This window comes from Microcebus murinus, chromosome 19 (assembly GCF_040939455.1).
Source record: "Microcebus murinus isolate Inina chromosome 19, M.murinus_Inina_mat1.0, whole genome shotgun sequence".
Classification (NCBI taxonomy): domain Eukaryota; kingdom Metazoa; phylum Chordata; class Mammalia; order Primates; family Cheirogaleidae; genus Microcebus; species Microcebus murinus.
Genome location: NC_134122.1, coordinates 44,782,409 through 44,808,838, shown reverse-complemented (window position 1 = coordinate 44,808,838; position 26,430 = coordinate 44,782,409). Strand labels below are relative to the sequence as shown.

The following is a 26,430-nucleotide window of genomic DNA, read 5'->3' as shown; positions in this document are numbered from 1 at the left end:
CAAACAAGCAAATGAATGAGTAAGATCATTTCCAAGAGTCTCAAATTCTGTGACGTATGACAGGGTGCTGTGATAGAGTGTCTAGGTGGCGCACTTCACATTGAGTGGTGACAGAAGGCCATTCTGAGAAAGTATAGTAGCATCTGCTCTGAGACTAGATGATTGGAAGGAGCTGGTGAAGATTTGGGAACACAGCAGTCTAGACAGGAAACAGCGATTGCATAGCACGTGGGATGAATGAGCTTGTCATGTCTGAGAAACAGAAGAGTCAATGTTGCTGGACAAAAGTCAGAGAGAGAATGCTATGGGGGGAATTGTATCTACCCCAAAATCCGTATGTTGAAGGCCTAAGCCCCAGTGTAACGGTAGAGGAGGGACCTTTGGGAGGTAATTAGGCTTAGATGAGGTCATGAGGGTGGGGCTCTCAAGATGAGATCAGTGCCCTTATAACAAGAGACATCAGGGAGTTGCAAGCACATCAGAGAGCCCTTACCAGAAGCCGAACGTTGCTGGAAACTTGATCTTGGACTTTCCAGCCTCCAGAACTGTGAAAAACTAAATTCGTGTTGTTTAAGCCACTCAGTCTATGGTATTTTGTTATGTCAGCTGAGCTAATACAGGAAATAATACCACATAAGGTTAAAATAGCAGGCTTGTGGATTGCTTTTAGGGCCTGTGGATTGTGGTAAGGAATATGAAAACTTCATCACCTTCTGTGTGCTGGCTACTGTCAGTTATCTCTTGCTGCATAAAAACCACCCCAAAAATTAGTGGCTCGAAACAACTGCTACCATTTATTTACTGACAATTTTGCAAGTTGGGCAAGCAAGGCTTGGTGGGGACAACTTGACTCTGCTCCTCCTGGTGTCAGCTGAGGTCACACTTGCAGCTGCATCCAGGCAGGAGCTCCGCTGGGGCTGCAACAAAAAGACAGCTTCCCTAACTCACCTGCCGTCTTGGCGGAGGCAGCCGAGATGGCTGGAGGCTGGCTGGGCCTTTGCTCTCCATGTGGTTTTCATGATTTTAGTAGTCTATTCCGAACTCCTTTTCATGGCAACTGCATCCCAAAAAGAAGAAACCAGAAACTATGATGGCTGGGAACAAACATCCCAGAATGTCACTTCTGCTACATCTGTTAGTCACTGTTAGTCACAATTTACTTCCCTCCCAATACTCCTCCGAGATGCATCCAGTTCTGGCACATTCCAGCTTCCAATGCACTCAATTTATTGCTCTTCCAGCCCCCACTACGGTCGTCTCACCGCTCCTCTCATGCACACTTCAATTAGTGCATTTATCACATCGTATGAACATTTTGGTTTATGTTCTGTCCTCTAAACACAATATACATCCAAGGGGAGTTTTTCAAAGGTCAAGGGTCATGGCTGATCCGTCTTTAATCTCAACAAACTTCTCTTAAAATTAAACACACATTCTATCCACCTCCCTGCTCCCATGGCTTATGGCATTCTTACTAAGTTTTCGTTACACCAGCACCCAAATTTGAGATATCATTTATCTATCTGATATCATACGGTGTCGGTTATCTGTTGATGTGACATGAACCAACCCCAAACCTAAAACAGCAATCGCTTTTTCTTTCTCACAATTCTGTGGGTTGAGCGGGCAGTTCTTCCTCTCACGAGTTGGCCCAGGCTCACTCTTGGGGCCAAATTCCGCTGGTGGCTTTCCTGGAAGGAAGGCCTCTGGGGCCTTGGTGCTGGCCTTCAGCTGGAGTGCCTTGGTTCTCTGCCACATGGCCGGGCTCTCTATGTAGTACCTGATGCTCCATGGCCTCTCTGTGTGGCGTCTCTTTCCAGAAGAATTGCCTGGACTTCCTCACAGTATGGCCACTAGCTTCCAAGAAAGCAAGGTGAAAACTGCCAGGGACAGCACCATTGCTATTTTGACTCTATCAGTCAGAGCAAGTCCCAAGGCCAGCACCGATTCAAGGAGAGGGGAAACAGACTGTCTTCTGATGGGAGGAGTGTGCACAGATGGAAGAAATTGTTAGCAGTTGTCTTTATAGGACAAACTACCTACAGGTCCAGCTCACATTCTGCACCCCTGATGCCTTGCAGATTCAGCCTGTGGAACGTTGAGCATCTCTAGCCCAGGACTAAGAACTCACTTGAGTACCTTTCAGTGTGTGTTCAGCTTTGACTTCGACCCCTGGTTTGCATTAGTGGGTTTCTGCTCGGTGCCTAAGATCCAAAGCTTGGCCTCCATACTGCAGGTGTGCTAACTAAATCTCTCTCTTGCTCCTGCTGAAGTGAAATGACTACTATTATTAACAGCTACTATTTATTAAACTCATTCTACATACCAAGCAAACCTTGAGAGTTTGGTATTATCTCTGTTTTGCCAATAAGGAAACTAAGATCCAGAAAGGTTAGATAAGTGGCCCAAAATAGTAAATGGCAACCTGGAGTTCTGTTAAATGCTAAGATGCTCCTTACTGGTGGCCCTGTGCTTTCTTTCCTTTTTCATTTTTTTAAATTAAACACATATTCTATTGAAGTATACCCTACATACAGAAAAGTAAAATGTATAGTTTGATGATTTTTCACAAAATGAACACACCTGTATACTTACCACCCTAATCAATAAATGGAACATTCCTATGACCCCAGAAAGCCTCATGCCCCCTCCCAGTAACTGCTTATCCTTGCGCCACAAATTCCTTCATTATAGATTTTTTTCTGTTTTTGAACTTTACCTAGATAGAATCATGTTACATGTATACTTTTGTACCTGGTATCTACTGTCTAACATTATGCTTGTAAGATTCAGTCATATTGCTAAATAAAAGGTTTGTTTATTCTCATTGCTGAATAGCTTTCTGGTGCATGACTATCCTACAATGTATGTATCCATTCTTCTGTTGATAAGCATCTGGATTGGAGCCAGGGTAAGCTATTACAGATAATGCTGTTGTGAATATTTTGGGGCAGGTCCTTTTGGGTACATGTGCACACATTTCTGTTGAATTTAGTATACCTGGGAGTTTTAGTAATTATGAAACAATAGTTTTACAAAGTTTTTGTACCAATTTGCACTTCCACCAGCAGTATAGGAGAATTTCAATTGCTTTAAATCTTTACCAACATTTGGTAGTGCCAGTATTTTTATTACTAGCCATCTGGTGGATATGTAGTAAAATCTCTTGTGGCTTTAATTTGACTAGTTACAAATGATGGGGAGAACATCCTCATATGTTTATTAGACACTCAGATATTGTCTTTTTAAAAGTAACTGTTCAAGTCTTCTGCCCCTTTTTCTGTTGGGTTGTCTATCTTCTCTTTTTTATTTGAAGCAGTTCCTTAAATATTCCGGATTTGAGTCATTTGTCATATATACAGATTGCAAATATTTTCTCTGTTTTGTGGCTTACCTTTGCACTATCTTAACGGTGTTTTTGGTGAGCTTATCTCCTACGTATCACTACTACTAGATTGCCAGTTGCTAAACTCTTCTTCCCAATAGGGTCACCCTATTTCCTCTGGGCCCTCTCTAATGCTAATGCTGCCTGTAATCTTGCCTTCAGGACAATGTCCTCTGTTGGCTACACTGAACAACCTCAGAGTTCAGTCAGTGCACCTGTTCCTGTCCTTCCAGAACCAGCCCAGTCCCAGTGGACAGATCTGGTTCCAGGTTCTGGCACCTTCCAATCGTCTCAGGCTTCCCTGCAGTTAACTAGCTGTGCCCAGTCGTGTTCTGAAAATAAGTTCAGGATGTCCAAACAATTGACTTATAAATGAACTTTTGGAACCCATGACTTTGTACATCAGGGGGAGTCCTAGATGTTCTATTTCTTCCTGTCTTAGTCACCTAGGATCAAGTACCTCTTCTAGCCAAAGGGAACTGGAACGTTAAAACCATGATTGTGAATCACCATCACACCTCTGCAATTTGGTCCGGCTCACCAATCCATGGAAGAAATTATACTGTGGGAAAATGGAACCCTTATGCCAAATTGAGAAATTGGGAGATTCAACAAATAATTATCAAGTGCCTGATATGTGTCAGTCACTATTCCAAACACTGAAAGGGTAATTTAAAAAAAAACAGACACCAACCTATGCACACATGGCACTTATATTTTAGATGGAGAGACACATAACAAACAGGGTAAAAAAAATAAGACATTTAGCATGTTGGGTGATGAGTGCTGTGGGGAGGGAGGCAGGAGCGTCAGGATGGGGGTAGTGGGTTGTTAGCAGTTTTAGAGGGATTTCCAGGTAACAGTTCACCAAAAAGGTGATATTTGAGCAAAGACCTTAAAAAAGGAAATAGCTGTGATGATAGCATCTAAGGCAGTGGGAACTAAGTTCAAAGGCCCTGCAGTGAAAGTGTGTCTAGCGTGTTACAAAAACACTGAGAAGTCAGGAGGCAAGTGTGGCTGGACTTGAGGGATTAAAGCTGAGAGAAATAGAAGAAGAGGTCAAATAGATATAGAAGAGGTAGAGCCTTATAGTCATTGACCTTCAATATGATGTATACTAATTTGGGACAATGGTGTTCAAAGGCTTCAATATCAAAACATCAAGTTGCGCACCTTAAATATATATAATTTACTTTTTTTCTTTTTTTAAAGACAGAGTCTTGCTCTGTTGCCCAGGCTGGAATGCAATGGCACGATCACAGCTCACTGTAACCTCAAAATCCTAGGTTCAAGTGGTCTTCCTGCTTCGGCCTCCTGAGTAGCTGGGGCTACAGGTGCATGCCACCATGGCTGGCTAATTTTTAAAAATTTTTTTTGTAGAGACAGGGTTTTGCTATGCTGCCTAGGCAGGTCTGGAACCTCTGGCCTCAAGGGGATCCTCCCACCTTGGCCTTCCAAAGTGCTGGGATTACAGGTGTGAGCCACTCCGTATGACCAAATATATATAATTTTTATATGTGAATGATATCTCCATAAAGCTGTTAGAAAAATAAAATTACCATTAAAAAAAAAAAGAACAGAAAAAACAACTATGGGGAGGACAGGGCTAGAGGCCACACCACTATTTGACAGATAAGACAGTAGCATGGAGATTTTGGGTCCATAGAGAAAAGAAGATTTGGGGAAAGGCCAGGATGTGGGAGGGAATTAACAAGCTCCAGACCAGAGGTTCTGCAGAGGCCAGCTGGCTTCCTGCAGAGAATTCTTAAATGAGAAAAAGGGCTGAGATCACATTAAGATATCTTACTGGTAAAAAAAAAAAAAAAAAAAAAAGAGATCTTACTGGTGCAAAGCTCATTAATCAGAGGTCAACTTCTCTCCAATGTCTGCTGCTTTGAGTCATTCTCTAGTACCTTATTTTTTTTTTTTTTTTACTATTTTGTGAAGATTTTATAATTTTTGCCTGCCCAACCAAGACAATAAGCCCAACCAAGCTACTTAGCCATTATTAAAAGCAATAATTGTTTTACTATTTTTAAAAATTCAGATGTTGCCCGTCTTCTTCAGCAACTCTATCCTGCTAGATGTATGTTCCGTTAGTTAGAACATACATCTAGTATGTTACATGCATCTAGTTATATTCTTCTTTTTGGCTAGTAGTTCTCCTTAAATAAGATGCATTTTTCTTTGTTGGCTCAGTGGGGTTCTGGTCTGACACTGGATTACCCAGGTTGATGGTACCTTTCATGTAATATATCTAGTCCCGTGGGTTGGCAATGCAGAAGCAAGCAGGTTAACAGTTTCAGTGAGGATCTTGGACAAAGTCTTTCCATTCTGTTTCTTCTTACTTTCCTTGCCACAGGATCAGGAAAGACTTGAGGCATTGTTGAGCTTTATATTAGTTCTCCTTTGCTATGTAACAATATTATCACAAACTTAGTGGCTTAAAACGACACAAATTTATTATTGTATTTCACATTTTCTGAGGTCCAGGAGCCCAGACACAGCTAGATAGGGGTCCTCTGTTTTAATGTCTCACAAAACTGCAATCCAGGTATTACCTGGGCTATGGACTCATCTGGGGCTCGACTGGGGAAGGATCTGCTTCCAAGCTCATGTGGTTGTCGGCAGCATTCACCTCTTTGTGTACCTTTGGACTAAGGGTCTCAGTCTCTTGGTGGCTGTTAGCTGGAGGCTTCTTTTAGTTCCTTGCCATAGGGGTCTTCCTCAAGTCAGCAAGGGAGAGTCTCCTAGAAAGACCGATGTTACAAATTTATATGATGTAATCACACATATCCCGTCACCGTGGCTGTGTTCTGTGGATTAAAATCAAGTCACAGTTCCCACCCACACTCAAGGGAGGGGATTACACAAAGACATCAATACCAGGAGGCAGGGATTATGGGGTCATTTTTAGAGTCAGTCTGCCACAGTTGGCCCTCTGGCTCCCGGTCATTCATAGCTCTCCCACATGAAAATACATTGACCCCTCCCAAGGTTCCTAAGAGTCTCATCCCATTGCAGCATGTGCTGAAATTCAGAATTTTATCCGAATGAGATCCAGGTATGGATGAAGCTCTTTGGGTGTAGTTCCTCTCTGTCAGTCTGTAAAACTAAAGAGGCTTGGCGGGTGGGGGGGGGCAAGAAATTTGAGATCCAAAAAGTCATACCAGTTCATAAACGCAGAATTAGCTAACTTCGTTATCAAGCAAAAAACAAACAAAAAAAGCCTATCCATAATGTGTGCATGCAGATAGCCTACTAGTGGCTCCAAGTCTATAGTGAATTTTCAGCTCTACCTATCTAGAATTAAAGCTACAGTTCCTATACCTCATCCTGCTTTCGTGAGTAGTCATCTGTCATTCAGCATGCATCAGTAGTTGTGCTAAGCTTACTCGGCATATTATAATGGTTATAAACATTCTTTCATAAAAAAAAAAATAGGGGAGCTAGAAGATATAAAGGAGTCATTTGTCCATAGAAATTCTGAAATCCAGTTAGGCAGATATTGGCAGTTCCTTGATTAGGTTTCAAGGCCTGAAAATAGTTCTTTGTAGCTCTTGGCTCTGCCCTTTGGATTCTTGGTTCTGCCTTCTGAGTCATCCCTTTTTCATAAAAGGTAGCATGTGTTTGCTTCTGAATGGTTTTATTGGTCTGCTTCCTGCCAGTAGAATCTGGGGGGGTCTGGCGTCCTCCTTTCATCTTGTATCTTTGCCCCTTTCTGTTGAAGCTGGCAGTGTTTTGCTGAAATACTTTTCTCAAATATTTTGTGGCTTTCCTGTGAATTTTCCTGGGTTCCACTCTGTCAGACAAAAGCCACGTAAGAGACCTTGTTGAGATCTCTACCTTGGGCCCCTGCTGAAAAGGCTAAAGGACAGCACTCTTAAGCTTCCTAGAGACTCTGTTTTGGTTGAGAAATCTGTGGGCCACTTAATCTCTTAAAAGCCATTTGTGTGACTCAATGCTACTCTGACCCTTTGATCTTTCTGAGGTTTTAACAAAAGACTGTACAGTAATACCCTCAGCTTTTCTTAGGACCTGACATTCTTGACAGTGCTCAGAAGCCATTTCTTTAACATCTTTGCCATCTGGAAAGGCTGAGAATTTCCAAAGTCATAAAGTTGTGGCTCCATTTTGTTTAATCATTCTTCCCTTGGTTTGTCTTTCTCCTCTCACTTTTGCTATAAGCAGCAAGAAGAAGCCATGCAGCACCTTCAATACTTCACTTGGAAATCTCCTTGCTAAATAACCAAGTTCATCACTTGCATGCTCTGCTTTCCATGTAACTCCTGGCAACAATTTTCTGCCACTTTCTAACAAGGACTCCCCCAACCCCACGTCCTCCAGTTTCCAGTCACTTCCTTTTGAGCCCTCTCCTGCAGCATCCTCTAAGTTGGGATTTCTACATGCCCTGTGGGTTTTCCCTAGCATTTCCCTCAAAATACCTCCAGCCCCCTCCCACTGTCTGTTTGCAAAGCCACCACCTCCTCATTTTTAGATGTTATAGAAACATTCCACTTGGGGTACTGAAATCTGTTATAGTTATCTATTACTGTGTAACAATATTACCACAAGCTTTTTGACTTAAAACAACACATACTTATTATCTCAGAATTTCTGTGGATCAGGAGTCTAGGTACAGCTTAGTTGGGTGCTCTGCTTCAGGGTCTTATAAAGCTGCAATCAATATGTCAGCTGGAGCTGCAGGTTCATCTGAAGCTTGAGTGGGGAGGGATCTGCTTCCCAGCTCATGTGGTTGTTGACAGCATTCAGTCCTTTGTGGGCTGTTGGACTGAGTGAGGGTCACAGTGTCTTGCTAGTTGGAGGCTAAAGGCTGTGGAGGCTGGCCTCATTTCTTTGCCCTGGGGATCTTCCCAACAGTAGCTTGTTTCCTCAAAGGCAGCAAGGGAGAAAGACTCTTTGCAAGATGGACGTTATGTGCTTGTGTAACATAATCATATACACATAATCCCATACATCTTGTCACCTTTGCCATATTCTATTGGTTAGAGGCAAGTCACAGGTCCCAAATACACTCAAGAGGAAGGGATCAGATAAATGCATGAAAATCAGCACAGAGGTTAGAGTAGATCTCTCACAGTTTCTTCTTAGCATCTTTGGGCCAAGAAGACTAGACACTCTCATGCATTCAAAGTCAACTTACTGGAGGAGGGTGTGGTTCTACCCAGGATCCTCTGCTGTATGGTCCTCAAGCAAGAGTTCCCTGATGTTATTGACTTTCATGCTCTTTCTTCCCTGGCAGACAGAGACCACTAACACTCACACAGAGCAAAGGCTCTACTTCTACCTAGCTGCAGCTGGCTGGTTCAGGTAAAGCATAGACAGTGAAGTTAGCAATTAGTCTCACTTGGATGCCACATTTCCAGAATCCCCATGTGTGTGTGTGTGTGTGTGTGTGTTTGACTGTTTTCCATAGCCTAAATGTTTGGAACGTATTTTAATAAATCGCCATACCTGTAAATGATCATATCAATTTTGTAGATATTCACAGAGATTTTTAGCATGGAAAAATGTCCATGGAGGAAACAAGCAGTCTACAGAACAGTAGATATTTTAAATATGATTCCTTTCAAATATATGCATGCATATGTCTATAAAAATGTGGTTATCTCTAGGTAGTAAAGATAATGGATGATTTTACATTTATTTCTTTAACTTAGCCTTATCAAAACATATAACAAAATGTACCACTTTTGTATTAAAGGAATAATCTTTAGAAGCTTTTCTCATTTTTATTTTAGAGTGTGAACTATGTAAGGTTGGGGACTGTGTTATTTATCTCTGTGCTTCTAGCCCCTAAGCATAACTCCCTTTGACATATTAAGTCCTTAATAAATGTTTTGAACAAACACATAACTTTCAGAAGGTTTTAAACTGATATCAAGATATTCTGTGGGAATATGCAAACAGTACTATTTTATGTGCATTATTATAAACCAAACAAAAACAAAATCCCCCAAACCTGGACTCTACTTCTAAGGAACCAGATCTACCCCCAACCCACTCAATGCCATCAACTATTGCACCACAAGAGTCCGGAGGTAAGGGTGGCCATGGCATGGTTGTTGGTTAAGGATGGTTTAGACAAGTGAAATTCGCAGGTAATTTAATATTTCTTGTTTTTATCTATAGTTCAACTGCCTTTCCCAATATGACTTTCGAAATGGCTGCCAGTATGTATAAAAACTGATGGAGTTACCACTACATTCCTATTTTGTTCCACCACTGTAGGACTTGGCCATGAGCATTTAACTCATTTTGTAGAATGAAGGAGGAAGAAAAGTAAGAGGCCAGATAAGTGACCTTGTAATATCAGGAATTTTTGATAAATAAATCCTTGCTATTTTTTTTTTTTTTTACTTTAGGTAGAATAAACTTTTAATCACCAGGGGTGAGTGGCTAAGAGATTTTTTTCTCCCCAAGAATATTAAGAAGTAACATGTGATATGGGTATAAGTTTTTATTTCAGCATTGCACTTCAATGCTCACAGTATTATTTTTAAGGATAATGTGGCAAGTATAATTTGAATTCTATTTTACAGAGGAGAATATTAAAGCACAGAAATTGGCTAAAGAAATTTTACAAGATGATTTGGACAGTCAGCAGCCCATCAAATAATAGATATTAACATTTCTCTGTAACAGTTTAGCCAAGACCCCTCCTTCTACCTCCTACTCACCAGTTTCCTGATCCCTAAGAAAATAAAATAATAAATAACTGATTAGAGAATTGGTCTTTTCTTTTTCCTTCTATGATTCTAATATTTTATGATGATTAGTTCAGTTTCCCCTGTTTTATTCTACTCTTTGCCCCCAAAATGTGTCAGGGACCCAAGAAAGTGCTTTTCTTCTGGTGTCAGCTGAGTAACAAAGCTCTCCACCAAGACATTGATACCAGCAAGACTTCACTGGTGTATTTCAGCTCGTCCAGTTTCTCCCATAACTGTGGCTTCAGTCTCAATCTCTTCCAGGTTCGGACACCTGCCGCACCTGCCTGCATTTACCATCCTAAAAAAATGGAGAGGCTGCCACATGCTGGAAACTGTGCCATGTCCTCGCCAAGGGTTAGGGGTCAGGAGAGACAGTCCAGTTATGTTGTTGCTTTCCTGTGCCCAGGGAAATGTTTTCATTTCCCTTTCATCCTATTAACACCTGTCCCTTTCTCCACCTTCTATCAAGTCCCTGCTTGGAAGTCACCCTGGATCTGTACATTCTATATCTGAAATCTGAGCTGTACCTTGGCAAATCAATAGTCAGTCTACACACCTCCTTTTTCTTTCTGTTTGCTTTTGGTCTCCTTCATTTCTCTCTTTATTACTAAACTCAGATTTTTCTTTTATGAGGTCAACCTTCAGTGCCCTTCTCCACTGCAAATGGAGACACAAATTAATATGTGATTATGTCATTCTCTTCTAGGAATGCCTAAAATTGACTATCATTCCAAGAAAAAGATGTTCTAGAAGTATTGTTTTAGATTATATTGGCTTCTATACCTTCTTTTTTAAGTCTTTTGTTTTTTCTGATGTCAGAAGTAAACATTCTTTCAACAACATTTAAGAAAACACAGGAAGTAGAGAGGAGAAAATAGAATTCAGAGTCCTGTCATCCTGAGTTCCTGTTATTATTCACATCCATTTATTTCAAGACCTTATCCTATTCATATATGGTTGTATACAAAATACATATGTTTACTGAAGAGAATTAGTTTGGGATACACATTTTTCATATCTCTTTTTATTAAGCATGGTATTGTGATATATTCCCACATAATTATTCTTTTAAACACATTATTTAAAGTCTGCCTTTGAATTGCTTTCAGATGTTTCACCTCATTTATTAATTAGGGGAAAAAATCAACCCCATAATTGTGGCCATTGCTAAAGTGTGAAAATTATAGTTCTACACTTTGAATTTTTGGATCACAGAAATTAAACTTGAAAAATAAATTTGTGGGGAAAGGTAATACTGTTATAGATTTTAAGGTAAACCAAAAATTTATATGTTTAATTTAATTTAATGGAGAGCAGTGGTGCTACCCATCACAGATTCCAAAATGCAGCTAAAAATAACAACTATAGTTGAGTAAGACTGCAGGAGATATTCTAAGAGCAGACGAGGAAACATGATAGCAAATTCCTCTGTAGTTTGCAAATAGACTTGTGTGCTCTGTTGGAAAAGTCTTGGTCTTCTGTCCAGCTAAGGAATAATATTCAAGGTTTAATTTCAATCTGGACTTTGTGGATTACTGATTAGGAAAATGGTCAGAATTGGTCATATAAATATAGTAACCATAAATGAATATTTCTTCCATGATTATATGTTATATAGAGAAAAAAATCTTGAGAATTGATGAAGATTTGATCAATACTTTGATCAAGAGGCTTAGAAATTTACTGTTGATCAAGAGGCTTAGAAATTTATTTGCTCTGGTAAAAGCATCCATTTATTTATTGAGAAATACAAAATCTGACTAGATCTGCAGGAAGCCAGAGGTTCAGGTAAAGATATCTCAAGACCTTGGTTTAGCAGAAAAAGCACCAGACTGAAATTAGAAGACCTGAGGGTTAATCCTATCTTTGTCACTAACCATCATCCTACTGATTTGAGCAAGTTATTCCACTTATCTGCAGCTCAGATTTTTCTTCCTGAAAAAAAATCAAAAACCAAAAACAAAACAAATGTAATAGATATTATAAAAATGTTAAGCAGTATTTAAGTATATAAAGTAAAATGTACTTTGCTTTACTCTGAGTCTACCTCATGATGTATCCTCTGTTAAAAATTTGTTAGAAATCACTCTATACATTTCTCTAGAAGCATTTCAATATTTTTGTTAAAATGGGATCAAACTCTATATATTGTCCTGCAACTTGCTTTTTCCACCCATTAATAGTCTTTCCTATTGCAGTCTTTATTTCATGGCATGAGATACTTTATTTAACAATTCCCGTTACTAATGGACGTTTAGATTGACCCTGAATCTTCACCATCTAAAAATCCTGCAATAGGCACATCTGTACATATAACCTCATGCATATGTATTAGGATACTTTAGGATAGCTTTCTAAAAATGGAATTGCTAAGTCAAAGGCTACATGTATCTTAAATTTTTTAGGTAGTGTCAAACTGCCCTCCAAAAATGTACAGCTTGATGTTTTCCCCAATGGAATATGAAAATCTTCCCTTTTTACACCGTCACCAACATTGACTATCATAAATCTTTTTTATACTCAGCCAATTTGATTGGCAAAAATGGAATCATATTGAAACCTGTAAAATGAAGAGTTGGATTGCGTGATCTCTAAGGACATTTTGAGTTCTGAAATGCTACAACTCTGCAGAGCTGTGAAAAACATAATTGCTTCACCTAAAAACATAAATGTCTGGCATCCTAAGGGACTTTTCTGGGCCCTTCTTTACCCACTTGCAAAGCTATTATACAATACGCACTGAGAGTTTCCACTGAGAGTTCCAGAGAAGGTGGGGCATCCAGGTAGAAGATCTGTAGAGAATGGAACCTATCAATCTCATCTGAAGGGAAAGCAGAAAAATGTTGCTATTCCCAGCAATTTCAACTAAAAGAGAAAACATAATACCAAAAACAAAAATCAGAAGTCTAAAAATATTTAATTCTTCAACACTGCATATTATAAAGTGAGGACAAAGCTTCATATTTTGTACAAAAAGATAGGGCTTTGCAAGATCTAACATTTGGCAGGGACTCAATAACTAATTATAATAATTGTACTGATAAAGCCATCTCAACTAATGTCTTCTTTCTGGCTAAATTTTGGAGATGTAGATATTATGCTAATGTTAATCAAACTTTCAGTTAGGCCAAAGAGGAAAAAAAAGATTATGACAGAGCAATGGAAAATCTTCCAGGGGAAGTTTAGCTTGATTGATGTGCCCTTCTGGCTGGAGCACTCAGTTCTTCCATTTAGAGTTAAAGTGTCTTTTGAGTGGCAGTTTGGAAGCCTTCGCCTAGATTTAAGGCACTAGCAAGCTGCCCCTAAAAGCTCTATAAAGGCTAACCTCATAGTTACCATTAGTTTTTATGTAATGCCTTCCTTTCTGGTTGTTCGTTTTATTTCTTAAAATCCTTGTGCAGTTTAGAAACAGTTAAAGATTTTAATTTATTTAATTTATAAGAATGGAGGAAATCATTTTTAAATGCCATCTGTAGGGAAATTTATTAAAATGTTTAACATAACCCCAGGACTAAACTATTACAGTCACCACCTTACTGGTGTCTCTGTCACCAGCCTTCACCCCTTTGGTTTGACTGCCACTCCTCAGCCAAAGTCAACCACCTACAACTGAGAACATCTTCCATAGCTGACCTCCATCTCCTGCTCCAACCACTTCCTCGATTTTTCCTTCTAGCACACCCCGGCTAGTCTCTAATCAGACTGGCAGTTCCTCAAATGCTCTGCTTCGTATCTCTGTGGCTTTTGCACGCCGATCCACTACCTGGAATGATTTGTCCCCCAGCATATCATCATCTCCCTGCTTGTTTCTAGTCAACCTTTCAAGGTGAAGTTCAAATGTTACCTTTTCTGGGAAGACGAACTCCCCAGGGAAGGTTGGCCCCTCTGTGACTTCAATCTCTCTTATCCTGAGGGTTGAACAGATTGGTGTGGGTTGTTTTACGTGGCTGCTTTCTGTCCCAGACTCTGCTAAGGCTGACCACAGGCCCTGTGTTTTGGTAATCTTTCCATCATTTATCAAAGTGCCACGCATGTTAGACATGTAGCTAATGTTAATTGAATTGACTTCAACTGAATGACATAGTGATAAATCTGAAATTTACTCAAAGACTCATTTCAGGGGTGATCTTGGCATACATTTCTACAAAGTATTGCTTTGTCAAATAAGCTACACTTACAAATTATGCAAACTACTAACAAATTATGTCTCTGGGAAAATGTCAATGGACACAGTGATCCCAAACTCCTTATTAATGGAAGAATGAGGTATGAGAAAGATTTCATTGTTAATTTTATAGTCTTCCTTGCTATGCATCTTGCACAATAGCCATGGTTCCCTAAAGACTCTAAGACCTTTTGAAACATCTAAAAGCACATTCAGTGAAAACACAAAGCTAATGACATGTGTAAAGTATAATAGGACTCGCTTTGCTAGTACTCACCCAACATTCAAAATGTTCAAATAGTTTTGACCTGTCCAATTTTGGAGTTGTTTTTTTGTGGTTTTTTTTTTTTTTTTTTTTTTTTTTGAGACAGTCTTGCTCTATTGCCCAGGCTAGAGTGAGTGCTGTGGCATCAGCCTAGCTCACAGCAACCTCAAACTCCTGGGCTCAAGCAAACTGCTGCTTTAGCCTCCCGAGTAGCTCAGACTACAAGCATGCGCCACCATGCCTGGCTAATTTTTTCTATATGTATTAGTTGGCCAATTAATTTCTTTCTATTTATAGTAGAGACGGGTTCTCGCTCTTGCTCAGGCTGGTTTCGAACTCCTGACCTTGAGCAATCCACCCGCCTCGGCCTCCCAGAGTGCCAATTTTGGAGTTTTTAATGGGATGGATTACCCTTTACCCTTCTGACATTGCAAAATAATAACTGCCTTATATATTATATATTATCCTTATATACTTTACCCTTTCATTTAAAGCCTTAAATTCTTTAATGTCTGCAATTTCACTTGTAGCTTAAAATTTTTACATGCACAATGACTTTTACAGAAAGATCCTCTAAGATGCATAATGAAAACTTTCCCAATGTCTTTATAAGTATATTTAAAGGAGTAAATTCATTCCATTACTCCTTCTGGTCTTCTGTTTATAAACCTGACTCCCAGAACTGAATGTCTTCTTCAAAGTATGCTCTTTCTTCCCATTTTCTCAAGAAAAGTCTTTAAACTAGCATAACCCAACATGTGCATTGGTATTCATGTAGTTGTTAATATATTGTCTCTAATAAGTTATTTATATGGAGTCACTTATGGGAAAAATATTAACTATATTATTAAAGTTTAAATATTAGAGACTGATTTAAAATGGAAAATGACATCCTGTAAAAGTTGTTGGTATGAATAGATAAATTAGAAAAAGGTCTTTGATTATTTTTGTTGAAAACTATCAAATCATAGTTTTTAAAAGTTTGTATTTAAATATATACTTGTATTAACATTTTTACACTTAGCTATATATAACTATATTTTTCAAAATCCACCATCCCACACAATAAAAGTGGTAACAGTCTGTTTATGGCTGTGGAATGTTGGATGGTTAAAAGACTTCCAGAAATGGAATTAGTGAGTTAATGGCTATGAACATATTTTGAGTTCCTGATACATGTTTCCCAGTTGTTTCTGAAAGCATGACACTGGTTTATAATATCATTGGTAATGCATGGAAATATGAATTAAAATATGCCTTTGCCAGGAACAAATATTACTTTAAGTAATACTACTATATATTAAATTATTATTAAATAATAAACAACATGACTTTATAAAACTTTATTACATACAGTCCCCAGGTTATGGACAAGATATGTTCCTGAGAACATCTTTAGGTTGGATTTGTATGTAACTCGGGTTCCTGATGAACAGTGCTTATATGGTAATAATAATAATAATATAGTGCTCATATGTGATAATAATAGTAATACAGTGTAATACTGTAATAATAATAATACTCCTGTACTGTAATAATAAGTTACAGAAACTATTGTTCTCTTTTAATTCAAATAAAAAAGTTTATATAAAAAGTTTAGAAAGGAGTTAGGAGAAATTTCAAAGAATCTTAAAGGTTAACCCTTATCTAACGTTGCATCACTGTCTTGCTTACTGGAAGGGGCACTTTTGAGGCAAGAAAGTAGCTGACATTAGTTGGAAGATGATGATGGAGATGGTGTTGGAGGGGATGGGGTAGGTGCTGGAGAATCAGGGTTTGATTCTATTGTGGGAGGAGGGGAACTCACCACAGAGGTCAGATTCTAGAAACAGGTACCTAGGGTTGTTTGCACAGCCTTTTTTTTTCCTTCATAAATGACCTGTAGCAGATGTTCTCACTGCACAGTAAACCTTTATAAACCACTCCATGTGAGGATCTTGCTCCTCAAGCTTAGCAAATCTTGCCTCAATGAAATGAAAGGCTTCAGCTAATTTTTTATAAAAAAATAAGAAATGCTTCACAGATTTGTGTGTTATCCTTGTGCTGTGGCCATGCTAATCTTCTCCGTATTGTTTCAATTTTAGTGTATGTGCTGCTGAAGCAAGCACCAGCTAATTCTTTTGTCTTTAACTTTTCTTAGCTCTGAATCTTCTGATTCTTCTTGTTCTTGTGTTTCTGTCAGCTGCTTCTCTGTCTATGAGACCAGCCATGAGTGGAAAGATGCCGCACCCAAGAACCACTTATGCCATGCGAAGTTCTTTACATGCGCAGGAGAAACTAGTTATCGAATTATGAATTTAATTACTTAATTATAAACTATCCTCACAGGGAGCCTTGGGAGCCCGTTTGTAAGTACAGAATGCCATACATCAGGTCATCTGTAACCTAGGCACTGCCTGTATTTAAAAAAAACATTTGCTAATTTAGTAGATATAAAGTGTATTATTCTAATCTACAGATTATTTTTGACATTATTCTTTCTAACAGAGTTGAACATTTTCCCATAAATTTAATAATTGGATTTGTTGTGTGTGAATCATTTAGTTATGGTGTTTGGCTGTTTATTGATTGAAATCTTAAGTGTTTTTCTAATTATTATTATGGGATATGTATTATATACATATATAATGCCATCTTTTTATCTTCTATATTGGTTGTTTTTTATTCTGTTGGTTGTCTTTGAAATTTATTTAATCGGTTTATGCATTATTTTATTTTATTTTATTTTATTTTATTTTATTTTATTTTATTTTATTTTAGACAGAGTCTCACTTTGTTGCCCAGGCTAGAGTGAGTGTGGTGGCGTCAGCCTAGCTCATAGCAACCTCAATCCCCTGGGCTCAAGCAATCCTCCTGCCTCAGCCTCCCCAGTAGCTGGGACTACAGGCATGCACCACCATGCCTGGCTAATTTTATATATATATTTTTTTAGTTGGTCGATTAATTTCTATTTTTGGTAGAGATAGGGTCTCACTCAGGCTGGTTTCGAACTCCTGACCTTGATCGATCCGCCCGCCTCAGCCTCCCAGAGTGCTAGGATTACAGGCGTGAGCCACCATGCTGGCCAGTTTATGCATTATTTTATATTTTTTCTTTTTTTTTAGATTTTCATTCTTTCTTTTTTTTTATGAACCAATGAAGCTGTATATGCATTATTTTAAAAAGCAGAATATCTTGAATCTGTAGTTTATATGTAGTAATATCTGCTGATATTTTCCTCGATAATTTTTTTCTGAAACTTCTAGGAAATCTTCTTTCATATCACCCCCAAAATTGATAAACATGCAATTCCATTATCTTATTTGTTGTTTAAGTTTTTATATTAATATAACTTCTTTAGCATTTTGATTAGGGAGCTCTGCTGTCATTTTCTTCCTGTTTCTTATATGGGTGTTTATTGAGCTTCTTGGATCTATGGATTCATTATCTTTAATAATATTTGAAAAATGGCCAACTATTATATCTTTAAATATTTTTTATCACCCCCCTCCTTTGGGGATTCCAGTTACACACATATTAGTCCATTTGACGTTATCCTGTAGTTTATTGATTCTTTGTTCATTTTTAAAATTTCTCTTTTCTCTGTATGTTTCATTTTGGATAGTTTCTACTGCTATGCTTTCAAATTCACTAATCTTTTCTTCTGTGATATCTACTTTGCCATTAGTCCCATCCATTGTATTTTTCATCTCATACGTTATAGATTTCTTCCTAGTAGTTAAATGTAGGTCTTTAAAAAAAAAATCTTCCATGTCTCTATTTTAACTTTCTAAATATAGGGAATACAATTATAATTGTTTATTGTCTTTGCTAATTCTAACATCTATGTCAATTCTGGGTTAGTTTCAATTGATATTTCTCCTCATTGTGTATTATATTTTCTTACTTTTTTTGTGTGCTTTGTAATTTTTTATTGGATGCCAGATATTGTGAAATTTACCTTGTTGAGTATTGGATATTTTTATATATCCTATAGATATTCTTGGGCTTTGTTTGGGAATGTGGTTAGGTAACTTGGAAACAGTTTTATCTTTCAGGTCTTGCTTTTCAGATATGTTAGGTGGGACCAGAGCAGTGCTCAGTGGAGGGCCAATTGTTCCTCACTTCTGAGGCAAAACCTCTGTGTACTCTGCCCCACCCTGTCAGTCGTGAGATTTTCAATCTCACTGTAGGAACAGGCTCTATTCCCAGCCCTGTGTGAATTCAAGTATTGTTTCTTCTAATCCTGTCAGATGGTCCTTTCCTCAGCTTTAGGTAGTTTCCTCATAAGGAAGCCCTGAGCAGTACTCTGCTGACCACTCAAGAGGGACCCTCTGCAGTCTCCAGAACTCTCCTTCTCTTTGAGATGCTGTCCTCTTCAATGTTCTGCAAACTCTAGCCATCTTGTTTTCCCTGTACCCTGAGCTCCATTTCTTCAACTCAGAGAGTCCAGGGTTCTCTGCCTGAGCTCTCCCAACATGGGCTGTGGCCTGTAAACTCTCCCAAGGCAGTAAACTGTAACACTCATAGGGCTCACCTCATTTAATTCATGTCTCTTTGAAATCACCAGTAACTTCGTTGCCAGATGTATAGTGTCTTAAAACTGTTCTCTTTCATACATTTTCTCCATTTTTTGGTTGTTTCCAGTGGGAGCATAAATATAGTCCCTCTTACCTCTATCTTGTTCAAAACTATAATTTCTTTAGGTACTCTGGAATCTCTTCTTGTACACAGATTGAGATGAATATCTATTTTTATTTTTTATTCCAGCAAAATTACTTAGCTCAGCATTTAATTAGTGAATATTTTCTTCCATGAATATTTTTTGTATTCCCCTTGTACTATATTAAATACTTAAATATATTGGAGTCTATTTCTGGATTAGCTGTTTGGTACTGGGGATCTATTTGTCTGTTTTTGCCCCAGAGCTATACTTTTACCTGTAGCTGCTTTGCCATATATTTTTAATATCTGATACTAATCTACCCTATTATATTTTTTCATTAAATATCCCTCTGAGAATTTAAAAAATATGTTCTAGTATATCTATTCTTTCATAGGTATACTATGCTTTGGCAACATTTTGTCAAGTTAAAAAAATCATTCTGGGATTTTTCTAAAGACTGAATTACATATCTAAATTAACTTGGGGATAGCAAATAGACATTTGATGTAATATGTGTTCTCTTATACAGAAGCATAATATAACTATCCATCTTCTTTAGTCATTCAAATCTTTTGTCTTAATTTTCCATACGGTTTTATAGTTTTATTCACAAAGATCTTTAAAAGAGTAAGTAAGTAAATAAGTTTTATCTTTCAAGTACTTTGTGTGTGTGTGTGTGTGTGTGCATGTTTTGCTATTGGGAATTGGCTCTTTTTTGTCAGTTTATTCTCTTACAGTTATAAATATGTTTGTCATTAACACCACATGTATATCTGGTGTGTGTGTGTTTGTGTACTTGCACCTGCCTAGTTTCCTATGTTCCAAACCATGTCCAGATATTTTTAGAACGGAATCCTTGGCTTTTCTAAGTATATAATCATGTCACTAGGAAATAATGATATTTTTGTCTCTCTCTTTATAATACTTAAATAACCCACATACAACTAGACTGGCTTACTGGGTCTTGAAATCAGCCATGGCATAGAGTTTCATTGTAAGAAATAGGGCTCTGACTCTCAAATAGAACTAAAAATAAATTGAAATATTTAGAGAAGTCTTTTAAGAATACCTAAGGAAGAATCCAAATGTAGCACAAAGCAAAATTTCTTATTTTTTTCTATCTACTTCCTCTCAATCTAACATCTAGTATTACCTCACACAGGGAGCTGCCCTTCTCTCCAACTTCCTCCCCAAATCCCTCTTTCTACCCCAGATTTCCCTTTGAATTCACCTCACATAGAGCCAAATCCTCCTGGCTCTCCCCCAGACTTTCCTAGCTAATTCTTTGCCATTTTGTTTATAACAGTCTCACCTGCTGGCTTTCCCCTCCTCCACTTCCCCATCCCCGGTGGCAAATATTCAATAGAAATCAACTTGGAATGAGGAATGGCTGGGAGAAGAAAGGGATTCAGGCTATTCACACCTACAATTTAATGTATTTAATAAATACATTATTAATATTATTATAACTATTATATAAATATATAAATAATATATAAATATTATTAACATTAATAATATTTATTAATAAATAAATGATGTATTTAATAAAACAATGATTTGAATGATTATCATTAGACAAGAATATTTAAACATGTTTAAGCCCTGTAGTTCTCTAAATGATGTTTGAAAGCATTATTTTCATTTCATTTTACAACATGTGCAAGCTTTAACGAACCAATTTTTAGGTAATTGTATATAATTTTCAAATTGAAAAAATTTGAAAACTTACGCTTCCGTAAGGCCACTGGGGATATCACCTAATGCCCTCTGGGGTCAGGAAAATGCTTTGGTGCCACCTGCTGGTTTCTAAAGATGTTCCAGGCACTTGTTCTTGTTCATTTCCAAATCATTTTTTTTTTTCAATTCCCAGCTCCCCACCAGAGCGTTTCAAAATAACCAGAAAAATAATTGCAATTTTTGGTAACAAGACCACAAGTGTTCAAATTCATAACAATTCAAATAACTTTTTTGAGACACAATATAAAGAAACGTACTTCTCAATCATCTAACTGGCCATATACTTGTTAGCACTTGGCCAATATGTAGATTTCATATGTTGAATTTACCTTGCTAATTACATACATCCTATTCATTTTCTCATCAATAGATATATTTTCAAGTCGATGGAATCCCATCAGTTGTGATATATGATGCAAATAATCTACCAATAATAAAGTTCTGAAGTTTCTGAAAAATTTATTATAGTTAGAATAATTCTAAACTATTCCTATAATAATGCTATTCTCATTTACTTGCATTCTGCCACACATTTCCTGAATAGACAGGAGATACAGATCCATCTTGTGTACATTTAAAATCATTCATTCATTTGTGTAATCAATACATGCATATTGTTAATTGCATCCCAGATACTTAATTGGTAGTGAGGATTTAGTGGTAAACATGAGAAAGCCCTTTTCTTCAACATTGTCCTTGGGCCATGGCAAGACTATGATCTCTGCATATCACAAATACATAAAAACAAATTTGTTTTAGCTTCATAGATCCCTTGCCCCATGTCCTCAAAATAAAAGACAACCTTGTCTGAACACTCTGAAACTTTGTGAATCATACTGTTTCTGGACACTGCTTAAGACTGCAGGGAGAATTTGAATAAGAAGTGCTTAGGTAAAAGAAAAGACAAATTCATTTGTTGGCACCCTTCCTTTCAAACTATATGAACATAACAGATTTTTCCAAAATATAAGTATTATATCTAAGTAGTTCCAAAAATGTAATTTTTTATTTCCTTTTGTTTTCCAATTTATAGTTCTGAATATACTCAGGAACTAGTAAGGAATACATCAACAATTAGATATAACAGTTGAGGAACATTTAACAATATTAAATAATTCATGTGATTCTTAAATTTATAAATGGGTAGATACAAATGTAATATGAATGAAGGATGATACCAATTCCTTACACTGGAAACTAGATGAATGATAAACTTGTCAGCAATTTACTTTTATGAAAAATGTCATAAGGTAATATTTACCAAAAAAATCAATAAAACTTTTAGATTTATTTAAATAATTTTACTTAAAATTTTGCTACTATTCATAATCTATACTTGGCTTCTTAGAAGATAGCTCAAAAGAAGAGTGAAAAATAAACTTAAGGTATTGATTTTCATTTAATTTATATTTTTATGCAAACATTCAAATTTTGTAAATTTTGAATATAATTAAAGTTTAATTTTTAATCTTTTTGATCATTATTGTCGATAGAACACAATTACATGAAAATCTGGATTAGACAGCATACTTGGTGATTTTGCTGAAATGAAGGCAAAATTTTATGGGCTAAATATACAGGAAATGTATTAACTATAGATGTCTTTATTACTCATCCAAAATCATCAGCCAATCAATAGGACACCCAGACAATAATAATTAAATGCAGTCATCATCTTTTAGATTTTGCTTATTTTCAGCCATATGAAAACATTTTTATTTTGTCATTATAAATGTTTACTTGTCAATGTTAGAGGTTATAGCATATCCTAGTTAACAGTATGTTAAGTTGATTAATAACTTTAATATTGAGACCTAAAGTGGTGATTCCATTTGTACTCTTGCTCAGGCTCCACAAACGTTAGGGATGGGCTTAAGTCCAACCTGCTGAAGCCAGTATTTTAGTGAGGGGATACAAGAAATAAACAGGTAAACAAACAGACAAATCAGATTATTTTAGGCAGTGATAATGGCTATGAAGAAAATACCAGTTTGATATATTTGATGGGCAGAAAGGATCCTTATTGTGATTGGAGTGGAGTAAATGCCAAGATCAATCCTATCTGGGATGATCTCCATTTTTCAAGACTTATTCAGGTCTCAGCTTAAACATCCCCTCCTGAGAGAGTCTTCTCCAACAACTCAAACTATGGACACCCTTGAATCACCCCATCATATGACTTTGTATCACTGTCATCAGAGCACTTATCACCTGATTGTTTTCTGGCTTATCTATTTGCCTGTTAGTTATCTCCTCCTGCTGGAATGCAAGTTCCAGAGGAGCAAAGACCTCCGTCTTGTTCACCACCCTATCTCCAGCCTGGCATAAAGTACACTTGGAATGCATCAAAGTATCTGACTTCTGGATTAAAAGGGCTGGGGTAGGAGAGGAAGAAGAGGCTTTAAAAATAAGTCATTTGTTCAAATGACTCTTAAAAATTTGTTTTTTTAAAAGTAGAGTCCTTGCTACGAACAGCGATGAAATGAGGAGTAGAATTCATCACTCTATCATACGAACTCCCCCCAATCATTTTGAAAGAATGTAGGGTTAAAATGCCATCTCTGAAAACAATGCTTTTCCTTGCATCAAGAAATATGCATTAATTATAGCTAAAATTATGGATTTAAGGAATGTAAAATAGCAAAAGTCATGAAAAGGATTATTGGATAGGAGAATTGCAGAGCTACATATGATCTATAGCTGGCATTTCATTTTTTTTTCCTTCTTTTTTTTTTTATTTCGGCATATTATGGGGGTACAGATTTTAAGGTTTCAATAAATGCCCATTTCCCCCCCTCCCCCCAAAAGTCTGAGTCTCCATCATGACCATCCCCCAGATGGTGCACATCTCACTCATTATGTATGTATATACCGGCCCCCCTCCCCTCCCCCCCTGCCCAATACCCTATTACTGTAGTACCTATGTGTCCACTTAGGTGCTACTCAGTTAATACCAGTTTGCTGGAGAATATATCTGGTGCTTGTTTTTCCATTCTTGGGATACTTCACTTAGTAGTATGGGTTCCAGCTCTAACCAGGAAAATATAAGATGTGCTATATCACCATTGTTTCTTAGAGCTGAATAGTACTCCATGGTATACATATACCACATTTTATTAATCCATTCTTGGATTGATGGGCACTTGGGCTGTTTCCACAGCCTTGCAATTATGAATTGTTATAGTTGGCATTTTAAATTCAAAAACAACTGAGAAAGTAACTTTTGCTCTGGTCCTCAATGAAATAATCTGTAAGACAGGCATATAATCACAAAGAGGTGATAATCAGAAAACATTCAAGAACAAATCCAAAGAATTATTTTAAAATGGAGAAAAATATATATAATTCAAGATCACTATATATTTTTTCAAACCAAAGCTTTTTAGGTATATGTGTGTGTGTGTTTATTTATTTATGAACCTCTGACTTGTTTTCCTTTTTACTTTCCTAGCCTACTTTCAAAGTAAAATTCGGCATGGCATTATATGCCATTGGAGCTGATGTAGAAAGGATTGAACCAAATTTCTGTAGCACTTTTTTTAGTTTCATTTTGATAAAGTTTTTGAAAATATATAGAGGATTTTTTAAACATAAAAGTAAATATACTTTTGGTATATTTGATAGAAAGGATCCATCAAATTTTTGTCTTGTGGATAAAATAGGCCTGTTTTTCATTTCTTAGTAAATATCAAAAGCTGATTGCTTTTGTAAAGGTAAAGTTCCTGTGACACCTTAAAAAGAAAAAAGAAAATCCTTTGAGAGATCTGTTCCTAAGGATGAAATAGGTTACCACCAGAATTTTCATGTTGTTCTCTGCAAGACAATCAATACCACATGAAAAAGATTAACTATCTGTAGAAACAACTAAAGACATTTTTTGGTTGTTTTAAATGGTGTCAAAGCAAACCAATAGCAAAAGATTCTGTTCATAAAAGGGAGAGAATCTGCATACAGTATAGAAAACAAGAGCCTTCAAATTTGTAGCTGAGTTTCCCACATTCTCCAGGGAAGAGGGTTAGGGAAACAACCCTACACTCATTGAGAGAAATGAATGTATCCGGAAAACAGAGGGCATCCGACCTCACTCCTGCATCCCGTGCAGATTCTGAGAGGTCAGTTCACCCTATTTCTAGCACAAGCCAGACTGCTTTGGAAACAGATTTGGTGTATCCACACATAGGACACTCCAGCCACACTAATCTATGGTGATGCCAAGACCAATGGTTGCTAGGGGCCAGCACTAGGGGTGGGAATCTTCGCAAAGAGACAAGAGGGAACTTTTAGGGGGCGATGGAAACTTTCCGCGATTTTGACTGGGAGATAGCTATACCTATATATGCATTTAACTAAAACTCAACGAACTGTTCCACTGAAGTGGGTGCATTTATCGTTTGTAAATTATAACTCAACAAGGTTCGTTTTTTTTTTTTTGAGACAGAGTCTCACTTTGTTGCCCAGGCTAGAGTGAGTGCCGTGGCGTCAGCCTAGCTCACAGCAACCTCAAACTCCTGGGCTCAAGCAATCCTCCTGCCTCAGCCTCCCGAGTAGCTGGGACTACAGGCATGCGCCACCATGCCCGGCTAATTTTTTATATATATATCAGTTGGCCAATTAATTTCTTTCTATTTATAGTAGAGACGGGGTCTCGCTCTTGCTCAGGCTGGTTTTGAACTCCTGACCTTGAGCAATCCGCCCGCCTCGGCCTCCCAAGAGCTAGGATTACAGGCGTGAGCCACAGCGCCCGGCCTAACAAGGTTCGTTTTAAAAGAAAAAAAAAATATAATAACTACGTGCCTTCCAGGAATGCAAACAAAAAGGAATGACAAGATCGCCTCCAAGCTCCGGGGCAGTGATGTCCAGCATTTATAGATCGGTTCGCACTAGGATTAATTCCCATTCTCGTTAAATTCTCGTCCTGTTCCCACTTAGTAGCGGAAGGAACAAACTCAGCGAGGGATGAAGTAATTCCGCGGAGCTCACCCAGCCGACAGGCGCTCGCGCCGGGATTTGAACCTACGCTGCGTGATTTAGGAGCTAAACTTTTAACCACTACGCGATGCTGGTGGTACACAGAAAAGGCTGCATAAGTATATATCGGATGAATGATTCTGGTTACAGACCCTTAAGGCTCACAAAAGGCCCACCCAGAGACCTAAACCTTCAGACACCAGCCGAAGCGCAGAGGGCTAGACCGGAGATAGCGAGAAGAAACCAGCGCTTGAGCCGGCGCCCGGAGGGCGGGGGGCGGAGCTAGCGCATCGCGTTGCCCTCAAGATTGTACCTCTTCCCTTGCCGTAGCGCCTAAAGCCGGAAGTTCCTCTGAGGCAGGCTTTAGATTTCCGGGCGAGAACTGGGCTCCTTGGTACCATGTGGGAGCTGCTGTGAAGGCTTGTTGGCTTCGAAGTGACTGCAGGTGAGGAGGAAAACTGAGCCGCTCGGTGTGGCTGCGGATCGGGGCTGTATATCGAAGGGTGGCTAAGGCGTCCGCAGGTTTTCTCG

General features: G+C 37.9%; 1 protein-coding gene, 1 long non-coding RNA gene and 1 other non-coding gene across 3 annotated transcripts in view; 1 reads left to right on the top strand and 2 right to left on the bottom strand.

Moving 5' to 3' along the window:
* Nucleotides 1–830: 830 nt before the first annotated feature.
* Nucleotides 831–26,311, bottom strand: LOC142862461 (uncharacterized). Its single transcript, XR_012913553.1, has 4 exons — nucleotides 26,213–26,311; nucleotides 12,857–12,981; nucleotides 2,140–2,267; nucleotides 831–1,057 (listed from the first exon to the last, which is right to left on the bottom strand). It is a non-coding gene; the product is annotated as an uncharacterized LOC142862461 (long non-coding RNA).
* Nucleotides 16,548–16,654, bottom strand: LOC142862551 (U6 spliceosomal RNA). Its single transcript, XR_012913624.1, has one exon. It is a non-coding gene; the product is annotated as a U6 spliceosomal RNA (small nuclear RNA).
* Nucleotides 26,247–26,430, top strand: part of HEATR1 (HEAT repeat containing 1) — a 51,897-nt gene continuing 51,713 nt past the window's right edge. Inside the window, exon 1 of the mRNA XM_012738295.3 lies at nucleotides 26,247–26,344. The gene's annotated coding sequence lies outside the window, so the exon portion shown is untranslated. The remainder of the gene's footprint in view (nucleotides 26,345–26,430) is intronic.